The sequence below is a fragment of the Notechis scutatus genome, chromosome 4 (genome assembly GCF_049901735.1).
Source record: "Notechis scutatus isolate UNSWTSFEM ecotype Mainland chromosome 4, rNotScu1.2, whole genome shotgun sequence".
NCBI lineage: Eukaryota > Metazoa > Chordata > Lepidosauria > Squamata > Elapidae > Notechis > Notechis scutatus.
In genome coordinates, this window is record NC_142012.1 from 141,540,411 (window position 1) to 141,567,224 (window position 26,814).

Here is a 26,814-nt window from a genome sequence, read left to right on the forward strand (position 1 = left end):
ACAAGCGGGCAGCGTCCCTTCCTATAAATCCAGAACTAACACCGGACAGATCCAAGCCTCATGACACTCCCTTCGAGTTACCCAGGGGATTGGGTTGAGCGGAGCCTCCGCCTTCTAGCAATAGTAGCACCAGCGTGCCCAGAAGGCGAAGAGAAAGATTTGTAGCGGGCAGAGAGACCGAACTAAGGGAGAAGAGAGAAAGCTCCACCAGTCCGTAGGTGTACCACCGCGCCCTGCGAGACACGCGCGGAGGCTCTCCTGTAAGTTTATTTCCCTTCCACCCTTTCAGCGCTGCTTCCACTTTCTTAACACCCGCGCCTTTGGTTGTTCTTTCCCCGTGCCCATTACCTGTAGGATCAGGTAAGGTGGAAAGGTCCGAGTAACTATGACTTGAGGGATACTGGTGTTGCAACAGCGGAGGCTGCTCCTGCGAGGTGCAGATGCGATAGTAATACTAGGACTTGGATATTGTTATTTCCTCCTCCGTTCTTTGCTTTAAAAAAATCAGGACAGTTGCGATCAAAGGCCAGCAACTTGATTTCTGAATTTCATACTACTTGGCTAAACCTGGGTATTGTATCATAATTCTGGAATACTTAACCCCTTCTATTAAAATCTAAAGAATTTGGAGATATTTAACTTCCTGTGATATTTAAACATATTTATATTGTTTCTAGGATAAACTATTGCTTTTAAGATTTATTATTATTTACACTGCTATATAGTTCTTTTTTGGTTGAAGCGCAATACAAAATGTATCTTTCAAGATGCATATGTACATCATTATATAAACACTTTTTGGGACATCGTACACTCAGTTCAGAAAACTTTTGCAATGGGATTGCATTAATCAGTTTACAATAACAATGGCCCATCCGTGAAGAGAAAGGAGTGCTGTTCCAAGGCTAACTCCTTGAAACAATGCCACAGAAACAATGCTGTGTACAAATGATAAAGAGTCTCTACACTTCTGACCTTATCCTAAGAATCCTCTTGTCTTTGTCCTAATATCAGCACCTCCAAACCATCACTTAACAGTGTAGACTACCAGCCCATTACTGTACAAAGGGCAAATGTTCCAACTTATCACAACACCCAATGAAAAAAGTAATATTCTTGCTTGGATCTGAAAAATAAACAATCGAGTTCACAGTCTATTCTCTTCAGACCATTGAAATAATTTCATGTCAGTATTGTATCTTAACTATTGCTGTGTTTTTCTTGATTTTCTCTCACAAGGTGTTTATAAGGTACTGATTCTGGGGGCTTCAGTGCATTAGCTCGATGCATTGGCTCTTTGTACAGGGGAAGCACTTTTCTGTTTGTTTGGGTTGGTTAAAGTCCATTGAATTCGGTGACATTTAAATAGCCAAACTATGTAGAGGATCACAGTCACATGTTCTGGTTATGAAACTCATTTCATTCTATGACCTTCAGTGCCTTCTCTTGTCCCCTGTTTATTATCAAAGCCTGATGTAAATAAAAGTCCAGAATTTAACTAATAGGAATGTGTACTTTAATGTACTTGCACTTGGAAAACTCCATGGATAGGTTTAAATAGTTACCCGTTACTACTCTTGACTCTTCCAAACCTCTCTATTTTATCCTCATTTGGCTGCTTGGTATGTGTACCCTGTATTGTAGAACACATAAGTTGGTTTATGTGAGTAAAGTGAGGAATGATTTCTTAATATGCCAATCTTGCTAAGCGGATTGGAATTGATAATCTTAATAGTCATAATAATTGGAAGAATCTGTCATTTATTGCAAGTGTAGGTCAGAATTTAAAAATATGTAAAATTCTGATTAAGAAAAACTGAGGATTATACTAATCTTGGATCCCTCAACATAGCAATGGCAATGTTTGAGACCAGGTGAAAGAAAATTGTAAAACAACTCTGCATGTCAAACATCACCAGTATGGGGCCTATCTATGCAGACATTCCCATACAAAAGTACAGAGTGGATCACGCTACATAAAGAATGCCTAATACTGATTTTTTGCTATGTGTAAAGCAGCCAGAATAAACATTATATGATTTACGATATATACAGATACACATTCATGAAAGATTAGAAACGAACTCTGTCTGCCTTTAAACTGAAATGAGTGCTATTACTTGAGTAGACTTGGGAAGGTTTGCCCCATGACCTTTGTTGTACAATTATGGAAGAGAAGAAGACGACGCAGACATTTGAAAAGGGAGATAAATGCTTGGGAAACAGAGAAAACAGTGGGAATTCTCCAAATAGAATGTTGATCACTTTTTCATCTGTGGAAAGTATGTGTGTGAACATGATAGGAATCTAGATAGGAAAAGGATTGGACATGATTGCAAGGGGCAATATCAGAGACCCCTTAGCTTCCATAATATACAAAACAAACTTCTCACAAGAACAAAGGAACAGTTCTAGCATCTGAAGAGACCAGCAGCGCACTACACCTGAAATACTGAGGGAAAAGGAAATTGAATGAGAAATAAATGCAGTCAACCAGTTCTCACCTCCTACAATTTGTGTGGTACAAAGCAAACTTGATTCCTTTTGATATTTTTAAAGGAAATGGGTTGGAGGAAATAGGTGGCTCATAAACACATTTTTGACATATTAACTATGTTTCTGAACCTAATTATCTGCCAGGTAGGATCTTTAAGGGTTTTCTTCCAAGATTATGGCTTTTAGGCTCACTAGCTTTGTTATTATCCTATAGTTAGTATTATTATCCTTATATATAAATATTATAATAGGACATATTTTGTCCATTGGTTACTTTCCTCTCATCTGGTGGGTTTGTTTCATTGTCTTAGTGACTTCGTAGCAAACATTTTTAACCTGGTACACCCATTTACAATGAGAAGATATTTTTGCTTTTCTACAGTATCTTGTTGCTGTGACTAAATGGTGCAATATTTAAGGCTGTAGACCAAGAACCAATGTGTGCATTTGGTAAGGAGTTGAGCTGGACTGGGAAGAGTTGAGTGCTACCCCATTCACAGTCATAGGAATAGATTTAAGACGAGTTATTCATATTTAGCTCAACTTGTTTCCCCATGAAAGCTGTCTATTTGGAAAAAAAATAAGGTTACAATGCTAATGATATCTAATGTTTCCAACTCTGTTCTTAATCTACAGACAAAATATCTATGGACTTGTTGACTGGGGACTATGGTCACTTCCAAAGGATGCCAGGGAAGGAAAGTTATGGTGTAACCCCTAAAAACTATCCTGTTGAACTAATCATAATTTATATCACAACAGTCATAGATAAAACTCAACTATCAGAATAAGTTTCTGTTACTCTGAGTTTCTGTTACTCAGAGCAAAAAAATGAACTGAAAAAATCCCCGTAATCCAAATTTATGTAGAAATTTATCTGAGCTTCAGAAATTCAGTAAATCAGAATAGTTAATGATGGGATTCATTATGGGAAAGAGAAGATTAGTAGTAGAGCACATGTTTTACATATAAAACAGTAGTTTTATATAAACTTTGCAGTGTTCAGTAAGACCACTGTTTAAGAATTGCTCCGGGTAAAGTACACAAACTTGAGTTAGTAATCTGTATGATTTCATAAACTGGCTTCTTAAAGAACTATAGGGATGAGATCAGTGTCAGGCAAGACAGAAACAACATCAAGCCGTATTGATTGATCAGGTAGAATAAAATAACTGGAAAGTTCTCTTCCTAAGTTTTATGAAACTGGTGTACATTAAGCAGTATTTTATTATCTCTTTAGACAATATTGGTCTACATAGCAGGCTTGTCTCATTTATGCTAATTTTTTTGCATTCATAGATAGATAGATAGATAGATAGATAGATAGATGATAGATGATATGATATGATATGATATGATATGATATGATATGATATGATATATATATATAAAAAGTGATGATTGATGATAGAGATAAAAAGATAGATAGAGATAAGACATAGATAGAGATTTCCATGCCTTTTAAACTGATTCTGATTTTATACTGTTTTAGTTTGCTGGATTATTTTTCTTCACTGAGTTTTAGGCTGACTTGTTATTTCAAAGTTCACTTCATTGTCCTGTATTTAAAACTAGAGTGCAGATTTTATAGAGGCTTTACGATGAATTTGTTTATCCTGCAGCTCTTCCTGACAGCTGAGCTAAAAGGCTACCTACCTGTCCTTGAGTTTTTAGAAAACTATAACTTGCTGTGTCTATTGACAATCCTACTCTGCCAGAGGCATGATGCCAGCAAGTGCTGTTTTTATTTAAAGGTGTAGTGCACATTAACCACACATATTGATGGGCTCCTCAGCTACGTTTTAGTCAAATCAAATTCCATCAAATGTTAACTTCCAACGGCAAAATAACCATTAATTAACATGGGATGGCATTGGAGAAGAGACAAGATTTGAAGATGGCCAGACCAGCACTTTTAGCTGTTTGTCACTATTCATTCTGGTTGGTGCAAGTGTTTTGTGTGAGTGCAATCAACAATGAACTTCTAATTGAACTCCTATAAACAGGACTTTAGGCTATTCTGGAGCAGGACTAAACTCATGTCTAAAAGAGCCCTGAACATCAACTGCAAAACCATTTGCCATAGCAGAGATACTTATTGTGGTATTTAGATACCACTTAGTTGAATTCTAGAAGAGGTTTTTCCTACCATGTTCTCATGATGTTACAGTCATCTTCAGGTATTCATTTTTAGTTAGCAATAAGCTGTGCAGTTTTGCAATGAGCATAATTAGTATACTTCACAGATTATTTGATCACTGTTGAGTTCTAGTGAAGTTTATAGCAAAGGGTCATTCTGAAAAATCTTTGTTCAAAAACTGACATGCTGGAGAAAATTGCACTGGGAAGCTGCAGAAAAATGACCATCTTATTTCTTCCAGCTTTAACATACAGTCTCTCTCTCACTCTCACAGCTGCTTTGGGGTGATTTATGTCTCTCCTACTATTCACACTCTATTCAAAGCAGAATAACCTTGGAAAATACTCTCCAGGGATTATGGAATATACCAGCAGAAGTCTCAACTTGGTCAGAAAGTGCCAGAAGAATCCTTCACTAGACCTCAACAGTGATCAAATCATCTGTGAAGTGTGTTAGATTGCAAAACTGCACAGTTTATTGCCCACTGAAAAGGAATACCTGAAGATGAGATGATTGTAACATCATGAGAACATGGCAGGAAAAATAATGTTGACCATGTGTCCATGTCAAGACATAAGTGGGCCCTTAATTTCAGCTATTTTCCCAGAGAACTGCAGAGAAAGAAAGAAAGAGAAGAAGAATGAAAATTCTTTATTCTGCTTATGAGATTTATAGTCGAGCACATCCAAACAATATCCAGTTGAAAAAAAATGAGATGGCTGGATGAATAGACCAATGATAAGTCTTTATAACAGTTTTCTAAGGTCCATAGTTTTGTGCTAAACCAGTTATATCCATAAAGTAAGGCATAACACAGAAGGAATTACTATTGGCAGAAAATTTTGTCAACATACAGCTTTGTTAATCTCCCACTGTGGTTATAGCAATGTTAGAAATATCCTAACTGTGTAGATCTCAAGTGAATGTGTATAAGAGTTTGTCTCTTTGATTTGGGAAACAATGTTGCTATGTATTTCTTGTTTTAGATGTATATGTTGCATTGCTAGCCTCCTTGCACATTTTATAATTAGAATAGCTGTGACATATTTATCTTAAATGAAGAGTAAACATCTGGGCTTCCTCTAAATAGCAGCAAAGAATCAGAACTTTCTGTGTAGTTGTCATCAGGATATTTGTAACCCAGATTAAATGATCTTATTTTAAACCTAGCATTATTACTTACAAATTGTTCTATAAAAACAATACCAATCACCTATTCGCATTGTTTTAGTATATCTTAATTGAATTAGAATTATATTGCCTTCTGCAATGCCACTAGGCATATTGTGAAGCACTAGTTAATAGAATTAAAGTCTTTACACTCTTCAAACTTCAAAAATTCCTCAGCCTATTTTTCTTGCTACATTTCTTGCAATACTTTGGCTAAAACAAAGATAATGTCTGATAACACACAGTGGTACAAAACTAAGACATTCATCAGGGTCACTTTTCTTAAAGGAATGTCCTACTCTCTATTTTTGCCAAAATTCTCCTAATTTTGTGGAAAACATGACAACTCAAATAATAACTCTGACAAATAATTTCCTGTGTCATCTGATCATCTTGAAAGAGGTCTATCTACGTGGTGGTTAAGAGCTGACACCAAATTGATGATATGTAACCAATCAATCAGTCAAAGATAATGATAACACTGCTGATGAGATGCTGAGATGTTTAAAATTAGCAAAGAGCAAATTTTAATTACTTTGAGAATTTAGCTTCCTTGGATCAAAAATTGTTCATTTTGGCAATTCTGAAATCAAACACATGATAACTTTAGGCCACTTTGCAACGGTTAACATGAGTATGGTCTGGAAAAGCTGAGATACTGATATAAATATAAAAAGCAGGCTAATTAGGACAATAGTGTTCCCTGTAATGATGTATGGGTGTGAGAGTTGGACACTAAGAATGATTTAAGAAGAATTGCCATCTTTGATCTGTGGTGCTGGTGTAAATTACTGCATATATCAGGGACACCAGAGTAACTAACAGAGAGGTTCTAAATCATATAAAATCAGACACATTAGTGGTGGGATTCAATTTTTTTTTACTACTGGTTCTGTGGGCATGGCAGGGAAGGATACTGTAAAATATCCAGTCAGAGGTGGTATTTGCTGGTTCTCCGGACTATTCACAATTTCCGCTACCGGTTCTCCAGAACTGGTCAGAACCTGCTGAAGACCACCTCTGAGACACATCACTAGAAGCTAAAATCATAAGACTATGTCTGATTTACTTTGGACATGTCGTATATGCAAATTCATTGAAGAAGTGTTGTTAGGAATGGTTAGTGGAACAAGAAGGGACAATCAAAGAACATGCTGGCTTGATAGCATCAAATCTGATACAAAGATGAGCATCCAATAACTGAAAGAAGTTGTGCTTGACATGCAGAGCACTTGCTTATAAAGTTGCCAAAAGTAAGACATGAATCAATGGTTACAACAACCACCAATCAATATTATCTGTGGGTTTTTTAATATTATCTGTGGTTTTTTTTGTAATTTTCATGTAATTTCCTTAAAAATGAAAGAAGAATGCATTATTGGTGGGCTTCAGTATATCTACCTTGTTTATTTTATTTGTTTATTGCATTTGCTGCATATCCTATCCGTTCAATGCTGAGATGGAGATTTCCATTCATTTTATCACAACAGCAATTCTGACTCTTTTGCACTATTTCCAAAAAGTCTATAGGGCTGTCCTTATGTAGTTATTAGAAACTGAACTCAGTTTTGTTTTTTTTACTCATTCAAGCAAATCTACCCAACAGGATATATGCCCTTCCACCTAAAATAAAAGAGAGAAAGCATTAGAAACTCTGTTTAAGGATTCAGAAAGTTGTGCCAATAGTGTGCATGCTCCACTTGTATTTGGCTTGCTATGTGGGGGACAGAAGAAATGGAATGAGCTTTGAACAATACTTCCTGAGGCACATGAGACAAGTTTGGAGATAATTCCCAACTGTCCATGTTTTCCCAGTATTCTCCTTGTGGAAGAAGATATTGCTAACATTTCCTTTTGAAAAATCAAAATAATTTCTCGGGTCTCCAGCATGTGTTGTGATAACTATTTAATATTTCTTTATAAGGGATGAAGGGAATGTGACAGTGAGTTTGAAAAAAGGAAACAGTTTCTAATAAAATTGACCCAGGCTTTTGTTATCTCACAATCATAGGTCAGATTAATAATAGGGCTGTTTTACAAAAGGGAGTGCATAAACTTTTATAAAACAAACCACACTACATTTATATTTTGATTTATATTTCTATAAGCAATCAGAACAAACCAAGGCAATAAAAGTCTATCATCCAAAAACAATTGTAAAACCAACATTTCACTGCTAGGATTAAATTTAAATTGGAAAAGAAGGAAAATGAATTTTACATTCATTACATTCAAAGAGTGAATTGCATAAGTAAAGTATCTAGTGAAATAAAATTTGGAAAACACCTTAAAATTAAATAAAATTCTATTTTTGTTTCTATGCTGTCCCCAACTGGGAGAAGTTACATTAGACAGCAATATGGATTATCCAAGGCAAGATTACTCACCCAGGCAAGATCCTAGGCAAGACTCTTACACAGTTCAAAATTTACATTTAAAAATATAGAAAAGGAGATCATTTCAGGGTTGTCAGTCACAAACCTTTGTTTTTAAAAATTTTTAAAGCTTTCTTGAATGTCACAGATGTGCAAATGAAAGGACAAGCAAGATTACTTTCGCCTTAATTTTAAGGCAAAATATTAAAATTAATCTTAATTTCAGTATTGCATGATACTGCACATTATACTTCATAACTTGGATATTCATTTATAAAAAGGAAAGTAAATGTTAATTAAATACTCCACCATACTATAAACTATGAAATTTAGTAAATGATACCTGCATTATAAAAGACACTGAGCTGATTGACAAGATCAGAAAGGTTGGCAGTTTGGTGGTTCGAATCCCTAGCACCACGTAACGGAGTGAGGTCCCGTTACTTGTCCCAGCTTCTGCCAACCTTGCAGTTCGAAAGCATGTTAAAATGCAGGTAGAAAAATAGGGACCACCCACCAAAGTGCCGGCCATATGACCACGGAGACATCTTCAGACAGCGCTGGCTCTTTGGCTTTGTAACAGAGATGAGCACCAACCCCTAGGGCTGGAAATGACTAGCACGTATGTGCGAGGGGAAGCTTTACCTTTACCTGCATCATATCTTTTCTTCAAGACCTAATGGACCAGACTGATGCAACCAGGGAGAAGGCATCCCTCAGATAGCTTAGGCCCATGCCATGAAAGGCTTTAAAGGTTAAAATCAGCATTTTGAATTGGGTCAGGAAGCAAAATGCCAACCATGGTGAAATGAAGTGAAACCAATGAAATCTTTGTCATTGACAAGGCTACTTGCTAGAATGACCTCCTGTAATCCATACAAAACCCAGAAATTACTTTGTTTGAAAAGAGATGAATCCTTCTGCTGAAGATTGTATGCCAAGCTGCTTCACGTAGACAAAAATCAAGAAATTCATTATAATTGTTGGAACAAAGCTGAAGATATAAAATGAATATTAAATCTGAGGAAGAGATAGATGGATGGAGAGATGACATATAAAAGGAAAAATTATGTGTTCTTCATAATTTTAAGTATTGTGTCATAATTACTGACCACACCACATGCTGGACAGTGAAGACATTATGCATTATTCATCCTCAACCTTCAGCTTCATTTAGGTGGGGCAACATCTGAAGGAGAAGGTAAGATGAACTTGGATGTATGAATACGTACCACACCAGGAAAAGTTTAGGGATAGACAAGAGAGAAGATACCTAACTGCCATTTCATTTTGAATGGAAAGGTGCATTTGATTAGATCAGAGGTATCCAAACTTGGCAACTTTAAGACTTGTGGACTTCAACTCCCAGTATTCCTCAGCCAGCACCACTGGACTGGATAGTTGGTAAAATAATTACTGATTATATAGTCAAGTGAAATGTTAGTCATTACAGTGAGCCTTTATGAGGAAAAAGATTTTACTCTCCATTTTCACACTTTCCATAATCTGATTCCTGCATATATCTGTTTGTTTTGCATGACACAAGGATACATTGCAATAAAATAAAGTCTTTCTTGCTTGCATAAAAACAGATGTTAGGATAATATGTGGTGTTATCTTAACATCTGGTAGGAATATATATTAGATTTTCATAGATTATAAGGTTTATTGTAGACTGCACAGTCTGTCTACATAAGATATTATCCAAACATCTGGTAGGCAACATCTGTGAAATACTCCATAGACTTCCAAGCTTTCTGAAAGTATATCCTTGTTTCCATGTTCTTCTTGCCAGAATAATTGATTTATGATTTTCTACATTCTTACTCCACTGCAGCAAGAGACATTGCGATTTACATAAAGTATATAAGCCAAATAAAATGCCCACAATATAAAAACTATAAACACCTCCACCCAAACAAAAACAGTTGCAGTTGCATGTGAAGCTGAAAGAGAGCTGTGTGAGGGGGAGATTCCATTTTGATTACATTTTTTTCAGTTCTATCCTGAAAAAAAAAAAAAACATATCTGAAGGCATGTCTCTATGTGGCTTAGAGAGGGCTGTAAAGCACTATGAAGCAATATATAAGTCTGAGTGCTATTGCTATTGCCTGTATGTGTATTTTATTTATTTATGTTTCCTATATCGGTGTCCTGATGACACACAGTCCTAAAGCCTTTCTAGATGACTGAATATATAGCATTGGAAGCAGACACTACTCCTGATTCAACATATGAATGCACTAGTCACTCTTGAATTAGATTTTGGTCACACAGTTCTAATTCAACCATATCTGGAGGAAAACCATTATTTTTCCATCCCATCTCTTTGTGAAATATTCTTCAGTCAATGTTTTGTTGCAAGATGAAGAACCATAAAAATTTAGTGCAAGGGCTTTATCGTGGCAAATTTAGTGTGATAAAATGAATGCTAAGATTGTAATCATTATTGACATAGATTTTATTCAAGTCCTTTCCCTACTTTTGTTCTCTTTTGGTAAGGAAATTCCTTTTTTATGTTAACATATGACTATACTCTTCAACACTGCTTTTTATTTTTTTAAAAATCAGATTTGGAATGTTGATTTAAAACTCAATATATTTACTCTTCAATAAGAGACATTAATATGTAATTTGTTGCTGATAATTTATTATACTTATTATTTATAATATGCATTTAGGCATTTTCTCTTTCAATATATAACGAGTTAGAATTTTGTACATTGTCCATGGCTTAGTAAAATGATAAATTGCCAAAGATTTAATTATCAATAGCAAATTACAAGTGAAGTAAATTTGTAAAAATAAGCAAAAGTTGTTGAGAATGCTTAGTGAAAAAACATTAAATATTCAGTATATGTCAGGGATAATGATGAGTGATCTAATTTTGTTTGTTGGAGAGGCTACAGCAGAAATCCAAGGGTTTTGTGCTGCAAAACATGCTGAATCCAATTTTATAAGCTATTTCTTTATGGAGATTTATAAACTATAATTTGAAAAATATGATCATCTGGGTTATCGTTTGTGTATTGATGGGGGAGCAGGGGAAATAAAACTGTTCATATTCTCCAAAATGCACTTGAATAAAGAGAAGACCAGGTTAAGCTTACTAGCTATCAGCGGCTCTTTTTGAGCCCAACTGATTTATTATTATGCTACAATAATTTATCTTCAAAATGTCCCATGAACGTTGCTATTTTTGTTTGTTTATTAATCTCAATAGAAAATTATTCCAATTTTAATAGCAGCCAAGAAACGTTTTGTAGCAATAAAGCAAATTGAAATGTTTCCTTTTGCTTATCATCCTTGGGAAAGCATCACTGGATCATTTCATAGTCAAAATAGCATCATCCATACTTTTTCTGTATTCTGCACAGTGGTGGATTAGTACGCTGTGCAGATGCAGATAGATAAACTCAACAAGACATCCATTACAAAGTACATTTATTAGTTCATCAGGTATCCTCATAACTCACATCTGTGATGAAGTTCTTCCTTAATGACCAATCCTTTGTATATCTGCCTTGTAGGTAAAAGATGGTTATCTCCTAACCCATCTCGTAGCGATAGAAAGCAGCTGCCATGAGTTAGGGAGTTCAGGCAAAAGTGAGGAAAACTCCCCCGACCCATCAAGGGTCAAATTAGTGACCAATCAGGATTACAGATGTGGCCACGTGACATGAACTACATTTCCCAGGATACATTTACCATGATGCATTCCCTTAAGGGGACAGCTCATAATTCCTAAGTAACTATCCAATTCCCATAGACTGGCTGGGACAGTACACTCCCTGCCTGGAATTGTAAATTCCACTATTAAGAGAAGAGAAAAAAAATTAACTATCAACTAAGATAATCAGTAAACAGCAATACTATGAATAGCAGATAACTATTTAGCTAAGATAAACAGTTATCTATATAACTAAGAAAAACAGTAAACATTAATAAAGCATCAAACAAAGCAAAGCATGCAAAGCTTGAGGTTCAATCTTCAAGTTCAGCCTCTTGGTGCAAGTCTGCTGGTCACCTCTGACAGCCTTTTAGGGTGTACAGGTACTCTTGGTGGCAAAGGTGAAAGTCTGGTGGTCGCTTCCAGCGGCCTTTTAGGGTTGACAGGTACTCTTGGCAGTAAAGGTAAAAGTCTACTGGTCACCTCTGGTGGTCTTTTAGGGTGTACAGGTACTCTTGGCAGCAAAGGTGAAAGTCTGGTGGTCGCTTCTGGCAGCCTTTTAGGATTGGAATGGTACTCTTGCTTCCACAGTGTCAAAGGGCATCGGGAAGCTGTTGGAAAGAGTGTTGCGGAGGTATATGCCCGTGTAGAGCATCTTAGTGGATGTCTGGTGGCTGTTGGTGGCTGTTTAGGGTGTCCTAGCAAAAGTGTACTGATCACCGGTGGCCTTTTATTCTGGAACGGCATTCTTGTTTTCGATGGTGCTAAAGGGCATTGGAAGGCTATTGGAATGGATGGTGCTAAGGCATTGGCCTGGGTTGGGGCCTGCATCCGATCGACACTGACAATTCCTACAATCCCCCATTCTAGTGGAGATTTGTTGGCCACTGGGCCATCTACAGGGCCGCCGACTGACTCAGAGAAGAGAAAGGTGCGTGGGGCATTATTTCCCAGCAAGAGTAGGATATCAGCCTCCAGATCTAGAGTGGGAAAGTGATGAGCCAGGTGCTGTAGGTGAGGCATGCTACTTATGACCTCAGGTGTTGTGATCTGATTGCAGTCGTTCGGTACCCCATCGCATTTAAATATGGGTGGTAGTTGGAACCGGGAACTTCCATCCAATGACTCTATGCAGAGTCCAGTAGCTCTCCTCCCCGTCGTGCTTCTTGGTCCATGGCACATTGATACAGTGAAGGGAAGTTCGTCCTGTTGCACCTCAAAGAGGTGAAAAATGCGGGTCTGGCCAAGGTGCAGGTGCTTTGAGTGTCTATCCGCATGTACATTTTCACGGCATCTTCAGTGCGTCCTTCAGGGTACACTTTGGCTAAACAGATGGGAAGACAGGAACGAGGGCATGGTGAGTCGGCGCACAGTGCTGTGAAGGTGACACTCATCCTTGGTTTTGGTTGCAGTTTATCAGTCTGCCAAGGAGCCCTGCATGCTTCTGTGTTACATTGAGGCTCCTTGTCCAAAGGAGGATTATGAGATATCTGCAGTGGCGGCTCAGAATCTGGATGCAGCACAGTCGGGTGTTGGTCACTATGGCATAAGTCGCATTGTAACTTGGCTGTGCAGTACTTGGATGGGTTGTTTGGATTCGCAACAGTTGTAGCAGTAATGGTACTCCCTTAGCAACTCTTTTTGTTGGGTCAGTGATTTCGCTGCAAACCCAGTGCACCTGTTCAGTGAGTGACGAGTGTGGTGCATAGGATAAAACTGGTTTCTCCCTGTAGTGGGAGATCTAACTTGGGTTGTATCTGATGAGTCCTCTCCCGAACTATGTGTGGATGAGGAGTCGATCTTGGTTTTATGGACAACCATGAAGGGTCTTTCCCTGGTAGTGTGCATAGGACCCGAGGGCGATATATGGTTGCTGTTGTATCTTCTGTCATTAGGAGGACTAATAGCTCTGAGTCCACGGGCCCGGTTTGTGTTGCACACTGTCGTCTGGTGGGACATGAATTCTTCAAGAAGTGTGAAGGGTATAAAGCGGTGGCGACCCTTGGCCATGAAGGTGTCAGACAACTGGAGCCACTTTTCAAGTAGCACCTGCAGAAGTTTTCGAACAATTTTGTTCTGCGTGTTGACGTGATCGAGACAGGCAAGTCCCTGTAAGATGGGATCCCGTTGTGCTATTCTCAGCTGGACAAGTATGTTAGTGAGGTCTATGATCCGGCAAGGCTTGTCGATAGGAATTTTAGGAAATCTGTTGAGGCTATCCAACAGTGTTGCTTGTACGTCCTCGGAAGCTCCATACTGTTCATCAAGCCTTTTCCATGATAATTGTAGGACAGTGGCCAGGTTGTCTAAGTGGGATGCATAAAGTGCCCTCGGTATATCAGCCGACTGTGGCCCTAGCCATGCTATCAAGTGTCCAATTATTTAATCAGGGTTCAGGTGTGCCGCCTGAACGGGGTGCAGGAAAAGTTTCTTCCCTACTAGATACTCACCACCTGGCTTGTCAGATAATTTGTGAATTCCGTTGGCATGCAAATTTAGCTTTCCACTCTGTACAGCAAGTTTCTCCAGTAATCTTCAGCATTTGCTGAATTGGGGAAAGGTATTGACATACATGGTTCTTCCCCTGGATTCTCATAGGGTGGGTTCGGGTTGTAGTCTTCCTCCCAGTACTTACGGAAGATGTCATTCTCCCATACTGGGGACGATGGTCGAGTGTCATGCTGCTGTGTAGGCTGGGCGCGGTTACCTTGTGGTGTCTGGGAGCTGGATTGGTATTGAGGTTGTGACAGGAATGCTGCTGACTGTGGATTGAGTGTGGCAGTTGTTGTTGATGGCATGTCGACTTGTCGAGAAGTCGTTGTAAGCACTGGTGGGCTAAGTTGCTCGGCCAGCAGGGTGTGAGACGTTGGAGCAGTTTTGTTGATTCTTGGAAGAGCATCTCAGACCTTAGTACGTACAACATCAGTTGGGGAAGGTTTGCTGTTGGTGGGAAGTGAATCTCATACTTTAGGTTGTACAATGTCAGTTGCGTAACTGACGTATAGAGTCTGTGGTTGAGATTCATCCCTGTGCTTCCCTGGTTGTGGGAGACTGTTAGGTAACTGAGATGGTTCCATCTGCTCATTTCGAAGTGAGTGCTGCTCGTCCATGTAGGCCTTGACCCGTGTATCTGGGCTCTCTTCCCCCAACTCTTCGAGATCGAAGTTGAGGGAGACAGCATTGGCCGCCTTCTGCCATGCTGCAGCCCATGCTATTTTCGCTGCCATCTCTCTTTGTCATTCGAGTAGCTCCACTTGGACCTGAGTTTTGGCAATTGCTGCTTGTTGATGGGCCTGAGCTTTGGCCATTTCTGCCTGTTGTTTGGCCATTTCTGCTTGTTGATTGGCCTGAGCTTTGGCAATTTCTGCCTGTTGTTTGGCCATTTTTGCTTTCTGCCATATCATCTCTGTCGTAATACGTAAATCTGCCTCTGCTGCTGTAGCTTCAACTTGGGCTTCTACAGCTCAGTTGGTGTAGCCGGCTGCTTTGGAGACCTTAGAGGCGCCGCTACGACAGGAGGATGCTCTGGAAGGATGGTGAGAGCTGGCAGCAGAGAATTGGCGTGAGACACTGGGACCTGGTCATGATCTAGCTGGTTTGGGGTGGATGGAAGAGGGTTTCTTAGAATGGTGGGAAGAAGCTGCTTGTGATTGAAGGCCTCTGTCGGGTGTGGTCTTCTCCCTCGCCCCTTGTTCCTTTTGAAGCACATTGAGTATCACGGCCTGGAGGGAGTTCCAGCCTTTCTGAACGGTGTCTTCGTATTCATTGTTTGCTGCCTCGAAGCAATGAATGTTTTCCTGGAACTCTAGGTCTTCCAAGTTCAACTGTATGTATTTGAGCTTATTTTCACTGTCTCCCCACCATGTGAGGTGCTCCTCTAACTCCTTCTGTATCAGGAAGAGGCTGTAGAGGGGCAACTTGCTTTTGGGGGTGTCACAGATCTTGAACAGCTCCGTCCATGCGTCTGCATGATGGCGATACTGCCTGTCCCAATGCTCTCTGAAGTGTGTCACCGCAGGTGAGGTAAGCTTCCTATGCTGTCTGAGGTCGTAGGCCTTCTGAGGTATCGCGGCTTCTCCAGAAGGTTGGACATCTAAAGGCGGTTGTTGGGAACCAGGCTCCACATTCACATCAAGGGTGGGTGGAGAATTGGAGTCTCCTGGTACATCAGAGACATCTGTCATGGCTGAAGCAGTTGCCATGTTTAAAATTGGCAAAAGGTGACTTTGGAAAAATTTAGTGGTTTTCCATGAAATTCCTTTTTTTTTTGTACTAAGGAGCGGTATGCACAGGTAGCGGAAAGTAGGGTTGCTGCTGGATTTAATACTTGAGCACGTAGGTGGCACTGCAGAGTCTGGATGATACTAGTACAGCACACGGTATGGCTGTTTCTAGGGTGCGTTGTGAGCTTGCAACACAAGGGGGCACTAGAGGTTGCATAGCGAAGTCTGAAGTCTAGAGGTCTGAATGCAGAAATATGCATAACGGAGTCTGAAGACTTGAGGGCTGAACGCAGAAATATGCCTGTTAATGTCGCTTGCTCCACAAGGTGGTAGTAGAGGGTCTGGAAGATGCTGTTTCTACGCCCATGTTAGGTTGCAGTTAATCTTGGAACCTTGAATTAAATTTATTAAATTTTCTACAATAGTTGCAAAGAGGGATTGTCATTGGACAAACACATTTTGGAAAAATATGGGAAATTTCTCCTTGACCACCAGCTGGTATTGTGGGCTGCTTTGCTTAAGTCTGTTGGTTGCAATTAATCTTGGAACATTTGAATTAAATTGATTAAATTGTCCACAATCATTGCAAAAAGGGATTATCATTGCAAGCAGGTAGTGGTAAACTCTGGGAAATTCCTCCTTGAGCACCAGAAGTTGCTGTGGGCTCCTTTAAGATTCAGAAAATCTTACAGAGTCCTGCTAAATTCCCTTTCTGGAGTGTAAGCATTAACAAGTCAGCAGAGATAACATTGAACTCAAGAAATAAAGGATCCCTCTCTGTAATCCAAACAGACTGTATAACTTTAAATGGAGCAAGGCTTCCTGAGCCTCTGCAGTTAGATAGAGAAAGAGGGGGGAATTCCTCCCAGCAGCCAAGCGGGCTTTTCAAAGTTCACATTGTACCGGGAGGGAGGGAAATCAGCATTTGTAAAGAGCTTTGAGACAAAGGGCTTCTACCTTGTGGGCAGTCCATTTTTATGGTGACGAGGTATTTTAATTACTGACTTCCTGTGGAAGCTTTTGGTGGGAAGGGCCAGTGAGACGCAGTCCTTGTCTCAGAAGGAAGAAGGAAGAAAGAAGGGAAAAAAGGAGCAAACTCTCTTCAGCTGCTGTGAATACATTCAATTTCTAGCTTTTAGCCCACAAAGGGAGATAGTCCTCTTGTAACTGAAAGGATTCAGAGATAAATGGAATGCTTGGCCCTTCCCCCTGCTTGTAGTTGAAGTCCTCTTTAGATAATAGCGATGTAACATGAGACATAGCTGAAGAGAGAAGGAGGGGGAATTTGCCCCTTCCTGGCTTGATATGAAGACAAAGGAATCATTTGTGATGAAGTTCTTCCTTAATGACCAATCCTTTGTATATCTGCCTTGTAGGTAAAAGATGGTTATCTCCTAACCCATCTCGTAGAGATAGAAAGCGGCTGCCATGAGTTAGGGAGTTCAGGCAAAAGTGAGGAAAACTCCCCCAACCCATCGAGGGTCAAATTAGTGACCAATCGGGATTACAGATGTGGCCACGTGACATGAACAAAATTTCCAGGATACCTTTAACTACATTTACCATGATGCATTCCCTTAAGGGGACAGCTCATAATTCCTAAGTAACTATCTAATTCCCATAGACTGGCTGGGACAGTACATACTCAAGTTCAGTAGGTTTCAGAATAGTTAACAGTTTCAGCAGGGAGAAGAAGCATCCTAAAACAAGTGAGACAACTGTCACTTGTGGTCCATATTTGACTTGTTTCCTCATTTTTACCAGTTCTGAAGCCTCGCAAGCTTGTATACTGCTGCAGTTTGGTTGTACAATTCATAATACTGGATTGTACAATTTTTAGGCAGGTTTATATGTTATACCAAACTGAAGCAATATGCATTAAATTACCACTAGGCTAAGTACACATGTATACTATTAAATTACTGCAATTCCTCATCAGGTACATCATTGTTTCCTTATGATGCTTCTTACATATCTTAAAAGTAAGTTGACGATAGAAGCATGGACCCAGATGGAAAAAAATCCATAAATTCAAAAATTGACCATGCTGAATGACCACCAAATGTTGATGGCCTGAATGGGGGGAATGGAAAATAGAATATAGTTTCTTGAAGAAACATTTTTCAAAATAGTTTCAACTTCTCTTTTAATTACAGTGGAAATTTGTGCTATTAACAGTTTTTAGAATGGAGTCATGTACCACAAAATGTATTATCTCAACCAATGGCATGCCTTGGAAAAAGCATATAATCTTTTTCTCATAATTCTTGAAGGGTTGAATTTGAAATTACTATAAAGGATAACATGCTTCAAAGACATTTCCTATGTAGTTCTTTCTGCTACAATGTGGAATGGTAGGGTGGAAGATGGAAAGGTGAAGAGTGAGGGAGGCATGGTCTAAAATCAGAAAAAAAGAACCTTTGTTAGATGCTTTCACTCAGTTTGGGGAATTCGTTCATCTTGCAGCACTTTCATGCCACTTTCATGGTTGGCTGGTTGATTATGTACCATCAAATCATCAACTCTTAATGATCACGTATGTGATGATCTGTCCCTAACCTGGTCTTTCAGCTCTCCTAATGTCACATTCATTGCCACTGTAATTTTAATGCTGGTTGTCCTCTTTTTGTCTTTCTTTCTACTTTCTACTTTCTTTCTACTTTCTACTTTCTACCATTAGGGCCTTATCTAGAGAGCTAAGTCTTTATGTAATGTGTCCAGAGCAAGATAATTGAGCCTGTCCTTTGTGCCTTGAGTGGAATTTGGGTTGATTTGTTCAATTATGTATTTGTTTGGGGGATAGTTTTTGTTTTTGTGTCCACTTTATTCTTTTTTAACACAAAAGTTCAAAAGCATCAATAGTCTTCCTATCCCGCATCTTTCAAATCCATCTTTCTCCTTTAGAGTGTCATGGGGAATACCTAAGCTTGCACTATTCTAATCTTTGTAGTTGTAGATATATCAGGCAACTGAATATCTTCAGATATTCTGAAGACCCATCTGACTTCCTTTCCCTGTAGCATATTCCTTGACTGTTTGTCCCCTTACTTTAATGAAAATGGTTTACATTTATTTTCAGAAAATGATTTATCCTCCAATCATAGCAGGCAAAGAGCAGAAAGTCTTCAGAGAGATGTAAGGTAAACAAAGAGTTTGAACATCAAGGCAAGAGCAATAAAGTTGGTCATTAAAAGCCACTGAGAATAAAACCAGAACAAAGTAACTAAATGGAATCTGTTTTTGAAGTCATAAACTCATCTGTGTTGACAGAGGCAAAGCTACTCCATAAAAGATAAGACACCACCTGAGCCAACCTTGTCCTTTGTTGCCACATCCCTGCCCTCTGGTGGTGTATACCTTTGTGGTTGATCGCCAGCTAAAACTCTTAAATCTATTTATATTTTTGTATAACATGAATGTTTCACCTTATACACCCTTTAATTTTAGGACCATAAGAAAAAAAGGCATTAAGAAACCCCTTGCTGATCCTGCTGAACTTATGGAAAAATTGAAAATGCAGATATTGCATTAATGTGTGAATAAACTAGGGGAAGAACAGTCTTTTTATACATTTTATTTTTTATCTTGTTCATATAATGCTGGTTATGCAGCATGAATGTGCATTACTTTGTCCTGACTTTGTTTTTAATGTAGACCTCTCATCACAAAAGCTCTGTATTAAATTTTCCAGTGGTCATCAGTATTTACAAGTAGAAAAACAATTCTTAGGAAAAAAAATTTAATGCAGTATCTATATTTACAGTATTTTATTGCAGATACGACTTCACTGAAAAATATGCCGTTGCTCACCATTCTGGACTTTATAAACACTTTTAGATGTTATTCTTTGCCAAAATTCTCAGCTGATCCTCATGCCAATCCATTTCAGATCCCATTAAAGATGCGTGCCTAGTAGAGAAAGTTGAGTGGCGGAATAAATGTTCTGCAGTGATGTCTGCTTTTCCTGATATGTTTGTGATATGTTCATATTTAACAAATTCTCTCTCACTGAAATCAGGGAAAAAATAAATTTATCTCAACCATAAGGCTAAGTAGTTTATTGGTGAGGAGAAGCAGGTTTTAGTCTGAGAATTTTGTGTACATGTATACTCTACCTGTGGTTTCTTCCCCAAATCCCCAAAACTTTAACCTTACACTGTCTATTATTGACCTCATCCCTTTCCTAAGAGGTCTGTAGGGGGCATGCATAAGCGCACCAACATGCCTACTGTCCCTGTCCTATTGTTTCTTTTATTTTTCTTATATGTATCCATGTATTCATAACTATGTTTATACTTATACCTATTATCTTGTAAGCAATTGACAAATAAAATAAAATAAATAAATATACTTCCCCTAGTGATGATGATGATGATGATTTACCGCAATATGCATGGGAAGACCTGGCTGAACTTACCCATCCTAAAGACTGATAGGAGAAAATAATATGTTGGAATGCAGTTTTCTTTGGCAGTGCCTCCAGGTTTTTTATATGTCAAAGAATGAGAAATAAAAAAGAGAAATGTTTTTGTTCTTATTCTTGTTATCAAAATTCCTGTTAAGGAGTGCAGGAGGAGAGAAATAGCAAAGTGACACACATTGTATATCAAAGGAGGAAGAAGAGAAAAATAGAGGGGAATATGAGGGTCTCCAGGAGTATGTAAAAACCTAGAATCTTTGGCCCAGAGCCTTCTCATCCTTGGTAATACCATCACACACACACCCTCTTCCTCTCATTTTGAAGCTCCAATACTGGAAAAGTACAGGGTGCAGAAGATTTCAGAAAAAATGAAGATTTTTTTTCCCTTCAAGGTTGGAGAATCAACTCTCCCTGCAATGGGACAATCTATCTTATAATTTCTGACACATCTTCTCAGGAACAATTATAAGTAAAACAATAGAAATATTAATTTTAAAATAAAAAAATTAACCTTGGTCTATATGCCCAAACTTCACACTTCTCTGAAGTAGGGTTGATGTAATTTCATACTAAAAACTAACTGCAAATACTTCAGTAGAGAATATGCTTAGGAGTTTGAAAATAGCATTTCAATCTTATTGGAATATTTATATGTGTTCGGAAGGCCATGTGCAAGGGAAGAAATAAGAAACTGCAACACTTTATGTGGGTTTTAAAATTTATTTAGTTCAATTTTCAGTACAATTTTAAACAATTAATATCATTGCATATGGACTCAGAAAAACTATTTATGTTTGTATTTTCTTGCAGCCTTTAAATTAATGAATCAGAAGAACTGTTTTACATTTTTCATAGTAAAATTAATAACTTTAGGAAAATGGATCTTAATAGTTGCAAAAAGGAACAAGGTTTTCAGCAACAGTTTGAAAAGTAAATTGATACAGTATTTAAAACATCTTCATGGAAAAATGAGAAACTGCAAGAATGATAAAATCTACTTTGATCAAAGTCTATGAAATATAGTGATAGTTTATCTAGGATATTTGAAAATTAAGAGTAGTAGTTTCTAATTTTTCAAAATTGCTTCCAGGATATTGCTGGTAGACAAAATAGTTTTGGGATTTTTGTTTTAAAAAATGCCAGAAATTTTTTTTCTAAATATGCTGCAAAATTTTTGGCACTTTTTCACATGTTTGTTGTCCTGGTGGACAAGATAACCCCGCCCACAAAAAAACCTTTATATTCAGCTAATATTCCCAAGTATCCACCCCCCTGCCCCTGCCCCCCCCCCCCTTGTTTCTCATCTTTTATTTTCTTAACCATCACTAAACATACTTATTATCCGGAAAAAAAAAAATCTAAACAAGCAGGTTACGATGTATTTATTTATTCATCATTTTGATATAGCAGCCCAACTCTGGTGGAATTAACCTGGAAATAAGGAGAAACTACAATGTGGAAAATTTGTACTTTATGATGTGTCATAATCAGTGTAAAGTCTAAAACCATGATAGATACAACCAATTTGCTTTAGTCCAGTAGGATGCACTTTAATTTAACTTAATTGCATCTAATCAAAATGCCCCATGTTGATTAATGAATACTTAGTAAGATTGGTCTATTTGTTGTTAGCAACCCCCAAAATATTTCCTTCTGATGACTATGTACCAGCAGAATACATCACAGCTATGCTTAAGAAAATATGCTTTAGCCTGCTCTCTCAATTGGTATTTAAAACATCTTTCACAATAGCCTTTCTAATTTAGGGCAGTGACATTTTCAAATGAGAATTTTCAGAGCTGAAGTATAGCATGGAATCCAATATGGTTTTGGTCAGTTTAAAGAGTTTTAATAAAAAACTAGGGGAATATCTGTGATTACAGTGGCTAATATAATATGTCATTATAGTAGATAGCATCTAGCATCTATCAGTCTATCTGCTTTATGTGGCTCTTCATCTCCCTGTAATGACTGAAACTGACAGTCACACCCATTTTGATATCATTAATTGCCCTTGTTAACACATCAGTTCAAGAGGATACTTTTAAATATTTTTAAAAGTATTTCAACCTTTTTGTTTTCTTGCTTTTTTTCTTTCTTTTCTTTCCTACACCTAGCAGCTGTATGGTCCATGGCATTGGGGATGAGTAGCCAACCTCGTTCTAGAGCTGCTACTACTGCAAGTAGAAGTAGAACTAAAAGACATTGACAGGGAGGGGAGATCTGCTTGTATACCAAAATTTTGGTTGCTAAGTGGGTCATCATATTACTGATTTTATGACCATTTTAACAAAGACATTAAGCAAATAACATGTTCATTAAGTGAATAATGCAATTATTAAATCTCCAGTTGACTTTGCTTGATAGAAGCTGGGTGGTCCTAATTTTGAACCATTATTAAATAGTCATAAGTCAAGGACCAATAATTATTAAATGTATGCTATTCCTAAAAACATCTGAGAAATGTTTTCTGCCCACAACTAAATGCTGCAATGGCCATTTCAGAATATTGGCAAATGGCACATTTGGGATGGAAGAGCACAGACAATTTTTTTATTACTCATGAAGAACATCTCCCAAAGCAAAATAATTCAAATATGTCATGCGTGCACCTGCAGTGTGGAATTGTTTTTCATCTGAGCTGCCTAAAATGTTCTTTGTCCTATTAACTTATTTCTTTTGCCGGCCATTAGCTATACTTCAGACTTAGCACATTGGAGATAAATTTTCTTTTGAAACATTTGTTTGTGCAGATAATCTAAATAGGATTCAGTTGGCAAAACAGCAAAAATCGGGGATGAACAAGGGGAGCAAATAAATATCTGATTTATTTACCTAAAACCTAGCAATTAAGATGAATCCATCCTTCCAAAAGAAAAATAAGACAGAAAAAAAATCATTTGTCTTCTATACCATTTTTCAGTAAGCCTCAGCCTATTCTCTCACAGTAAATTTTTTGAGGGGAGGAGTTGGGAAAAATCTAGTGCTCTTCTCAGATAAATGTAGTAGATTCAGTGCAGATGATGTCACTGGAAACAGTTGATCTTTGTAATCCAATACAGTTCTCGATTTACAACCATTCAGAGTTACAATGGCACTGAAAAAAGTGACTTATGACTATTTTTCATGCTTATAACTATTGCAGTATCCCATGGGATTTACGTTTGGATATTTGACAACTGACTCAATGTTTATGATGGCTGCAGTGCCCTGGGGTTTTGTGAGCAACCTTCTGACAAGCAAAGTCAGTGAGGAAAGCAGCTTCACATAATTATTATTATTTAGTAGTAGTATTAATTTAACAACTGCAGTGATTCACTTAACAAATGTGACAAGAAAAGTCATAAAATGGGCAAAACCTCATGTAACAAATTTCTCACTTAGCAACATAAATTCTGTGCTCAATTGTGGTCATAAGTTGAGGACTATCTGTATTTGGAAAGATCTTTTTATGCACTGATACATCCAATTACAGGTGCTTACTTTTTGTTCTCTGTCATGTACCTCATTAATTTTATTATTAATTTTTACCTCATTGAACTTCCAGTAACTCTCAATATTATTTTATTGAAGTATTACATTTATATTCCATCTTTCCTTAAATGTACAGATGGAATGCCAGGTTCTTCACAAGATCATAGACTTAGAAGAGACACCACACACACACACACACACACACACACACACACACACACACACACACACACACTGCTCATCTCTGGCAATGAATCCACTGTCAGACTTTTCTCACCATTTTTCCTACCATTCAAACAGAAACCATTGTATTTTATTGTTTGTGGACCAAAGAGTCGTTGTCAACTTTTAGTGATCACATAGTTTTTCTCCATGATGGTGTGTTACTTAACCTTTGAATATACTCATACAAACACAATCCTAAAGAATTATAACAAATTTATGTTAAATTAAGTCTTTTCCTTTAGTATTGAAGTCTCAGTCAAATTCAGTTTTTTTTGCTCCCCAACTGCTTTTAACTTTTTTTACAAAAAAAAGAGCAATAAAAGCTTATCACAAATTTCCTCCTTATCTTTTAGTTTCCCTGGGAATGTTATGTTTTATCAGTCCATCAGTATTTCAGCCAGCACTTAGACTGAACTCCTGACCACGGGCTTCCAAGTCAAATGTATTTAAAATATGTAATCATGTTCAAATTCTCTTAAGGTTAGTCCAGGAAACATTGGTACATATTTTCAGATAAATTTGCCTAGAATTAGTCACTGTTTCCTCCCTCCTCTCTCTTAAAAGTATTCTTAGTTTCTATTATATTTAGGATAATATTCTAATCTAAACCATTATCACAAGTTTAGGCACTCTGGTTCCTTCCAGACATTTTGGACTACAATTTTTATCTTTCTTATTGACCATGCTAGCTGCAGCTAATAGACACTGAAGTCCAAAACATCTAGATAGCAGTATGTCATCTATTGCTATATGCAATTTTGGGGTGTGGCAGTGCTGTTACACATGAATGCAGCTACATGAGAAAAATGCACATCATGAGTATTGGCAAAAATGCAATTTAAAAGTGGGAATTTTCCATTCATGACTTTAGAACAATGCTCAAAACAAACAAAAAATAGAATAGGCGTGGGTTGGTTGGATGACCATGAATTTTTTTTCTAATTCTTATTGGTGACATAATTTTTACTTATGAAATTCCCATATTTGAATGGTGTCAGAAATTGATATATTGTTGTTCTTACCAATACACTAAGGCATCATTAAATTGTTATTCTGTTTGATTGCAACAAGATGTTCAGTCATCCAAGATGAAAATCACTCTTGGATAGTTCTCCATTAAAAACCACTGGAAAGAATACTGTTATCAGGGAGGAGCATGGGAAGGAATGATGAATCACAAAACTGGATATGCTTTTAACTCTTACAGATAGCACAATATCTAAGAGCACATTTTCACCATATGCCCTAAATCCTCACACTTTGCCTTGCCCCATCAAAATGATAACATAATACGGTTCAGAACAAACATTGTAACAATTCTAAGAATACATCAGGAAGAGAATTTTATTCCAGCTGCAATCAGATCATTTGTTTTGAACTTAGTCACACATTTACTGTATAGAGCACAATTTGGCTCTTATTCCAACTTTGGATCCTTTGAAAAAGCACAATTGGACTGTTTTTGTTTTTTTAATTCCAAAAATTGGTGGAAATGCAACAATCAGGCCTGGTTGTTGTTGTTGTTTTCCTTCCATTGTGGTGACAAATTTTAAAGCCACAAATTCCTGAAGACTATTCAAATAAATAAAAAATCAAACAAATCTTAATGACTGAATCTTCTTTTATTTTCTATTAACATTTTTTGCAAAATATTACTAAAACATTGCTCATCAATAACAAACGTATTTCCAAAATAACATCAATTTCAGAAATATGTTTGGCTGCTAGGGAATTTAATTTGCCTTATAAATCATTTTTGGGGCATAATTCCCCACACTAATTTGTATCACATCTGAATTTGCTATTTTTGCATAAAATTTTAAATATAATATTTTATCTGTTTTTCATAAGGATGTGGTAGACAATTCTAACTACTTTGGTTACTTCTATTAAAATTGACTGTTGGCTCAGTTCTATTAACAGTTAAGATTATTTTATACATAGCCTTCACTTAATTTTATTTTGAATATCCTTATTCAAATGTTTAATTCTTTTTCACTTATTCTTTTTTCTGTGTTTTTCTGTTAAATATATATTAAAAACAAAGAAGAAAAAGTAGAATATTTTTAAAATATTTCTGATGGTTATATTTACAATTATCTCTAATGAGGTTTTAAGACTAGTTGCTTGATTGCCAAGAATCAAAGCCAGTGTTTGGTTAGTTATTCTATTTGCCTGGATAAAGATAAACTTAGATCCAACTGGGATGCTTCCATACATCTTGGTAATTATATGTCAGAGATAGAAAAACAGTATAAATAAATTGCTTTTATTCTGTCTTTTACCAAGTATGTATTCCTTTTATGATTAGGAAATGCTAACATTCTTATCATACAGCAGATTTAGGACATGGAATCTCAAAATAATTTAAATCAAAACTCAAAGATGTATCAGTCTTTCAGAGAATCTTGGAAGAGTTTCAAGCAGTTTACTTGTGGTCACTTAATTATCTCAAGTATTGACAGGCATTTTCTAGAGCCTGCATGAATGTGATCTCCTTGGCGTTTCTGTGTGAATCAGGTAATTGAGTCAATTGTTCATGTCCTTTTACAACGTGAATTTAGTCTAACCATTGGCTAAGATTCATTGAGCCTTTATTCAACAAGTCCACTATGACTAAC

The 26,814-nt window shown here is 37.4% G+C and overlaps 2 protein-coding genes across 4 annotated transcripts in view; both read left to right on the forward strand.

Moving 5' to 3' along the window:
- The first annotated feature begins 123 nt into the window (after nucleotides 1-123).
- AGTR1 (angiotensin II receptor type 1) overlaps nucleotides 124-26,814 on the forward strand; it is a 45,705-nt gene continuing 19,014 nt past the window's right edge. Inside the window, exon 1 of the mRNA XM_026664817.2 lies at nucleotides 124-260. The gene's annotated coding sequence lies outside the window, so the exon portion shown is untranslated. The remainder of the gene's footprint in view (nucleotides 261-26,814) is intronic.
- LOC113410288 (carboxypeptidase B-like) overlaps nucleotides 134-26,814 on the forward strand; it is a 94,231-nt gene continuing 67,550 nt past the window's right edge. For 2 of the 3 annotated variants that reach the window (XM_087965130.1, XM_087965128.1), the window contains exon 1: nucleotides 178-260. The gene's annotated coding sequence lies outside the window, so the exon portion shown is untranslated. Of the gene's footprint in view, nucleotides 261-26,814 lie in introns of all 3 variants that reach the window. The other variant, XM_026664792.2, reaches the window with a different exon arrangement.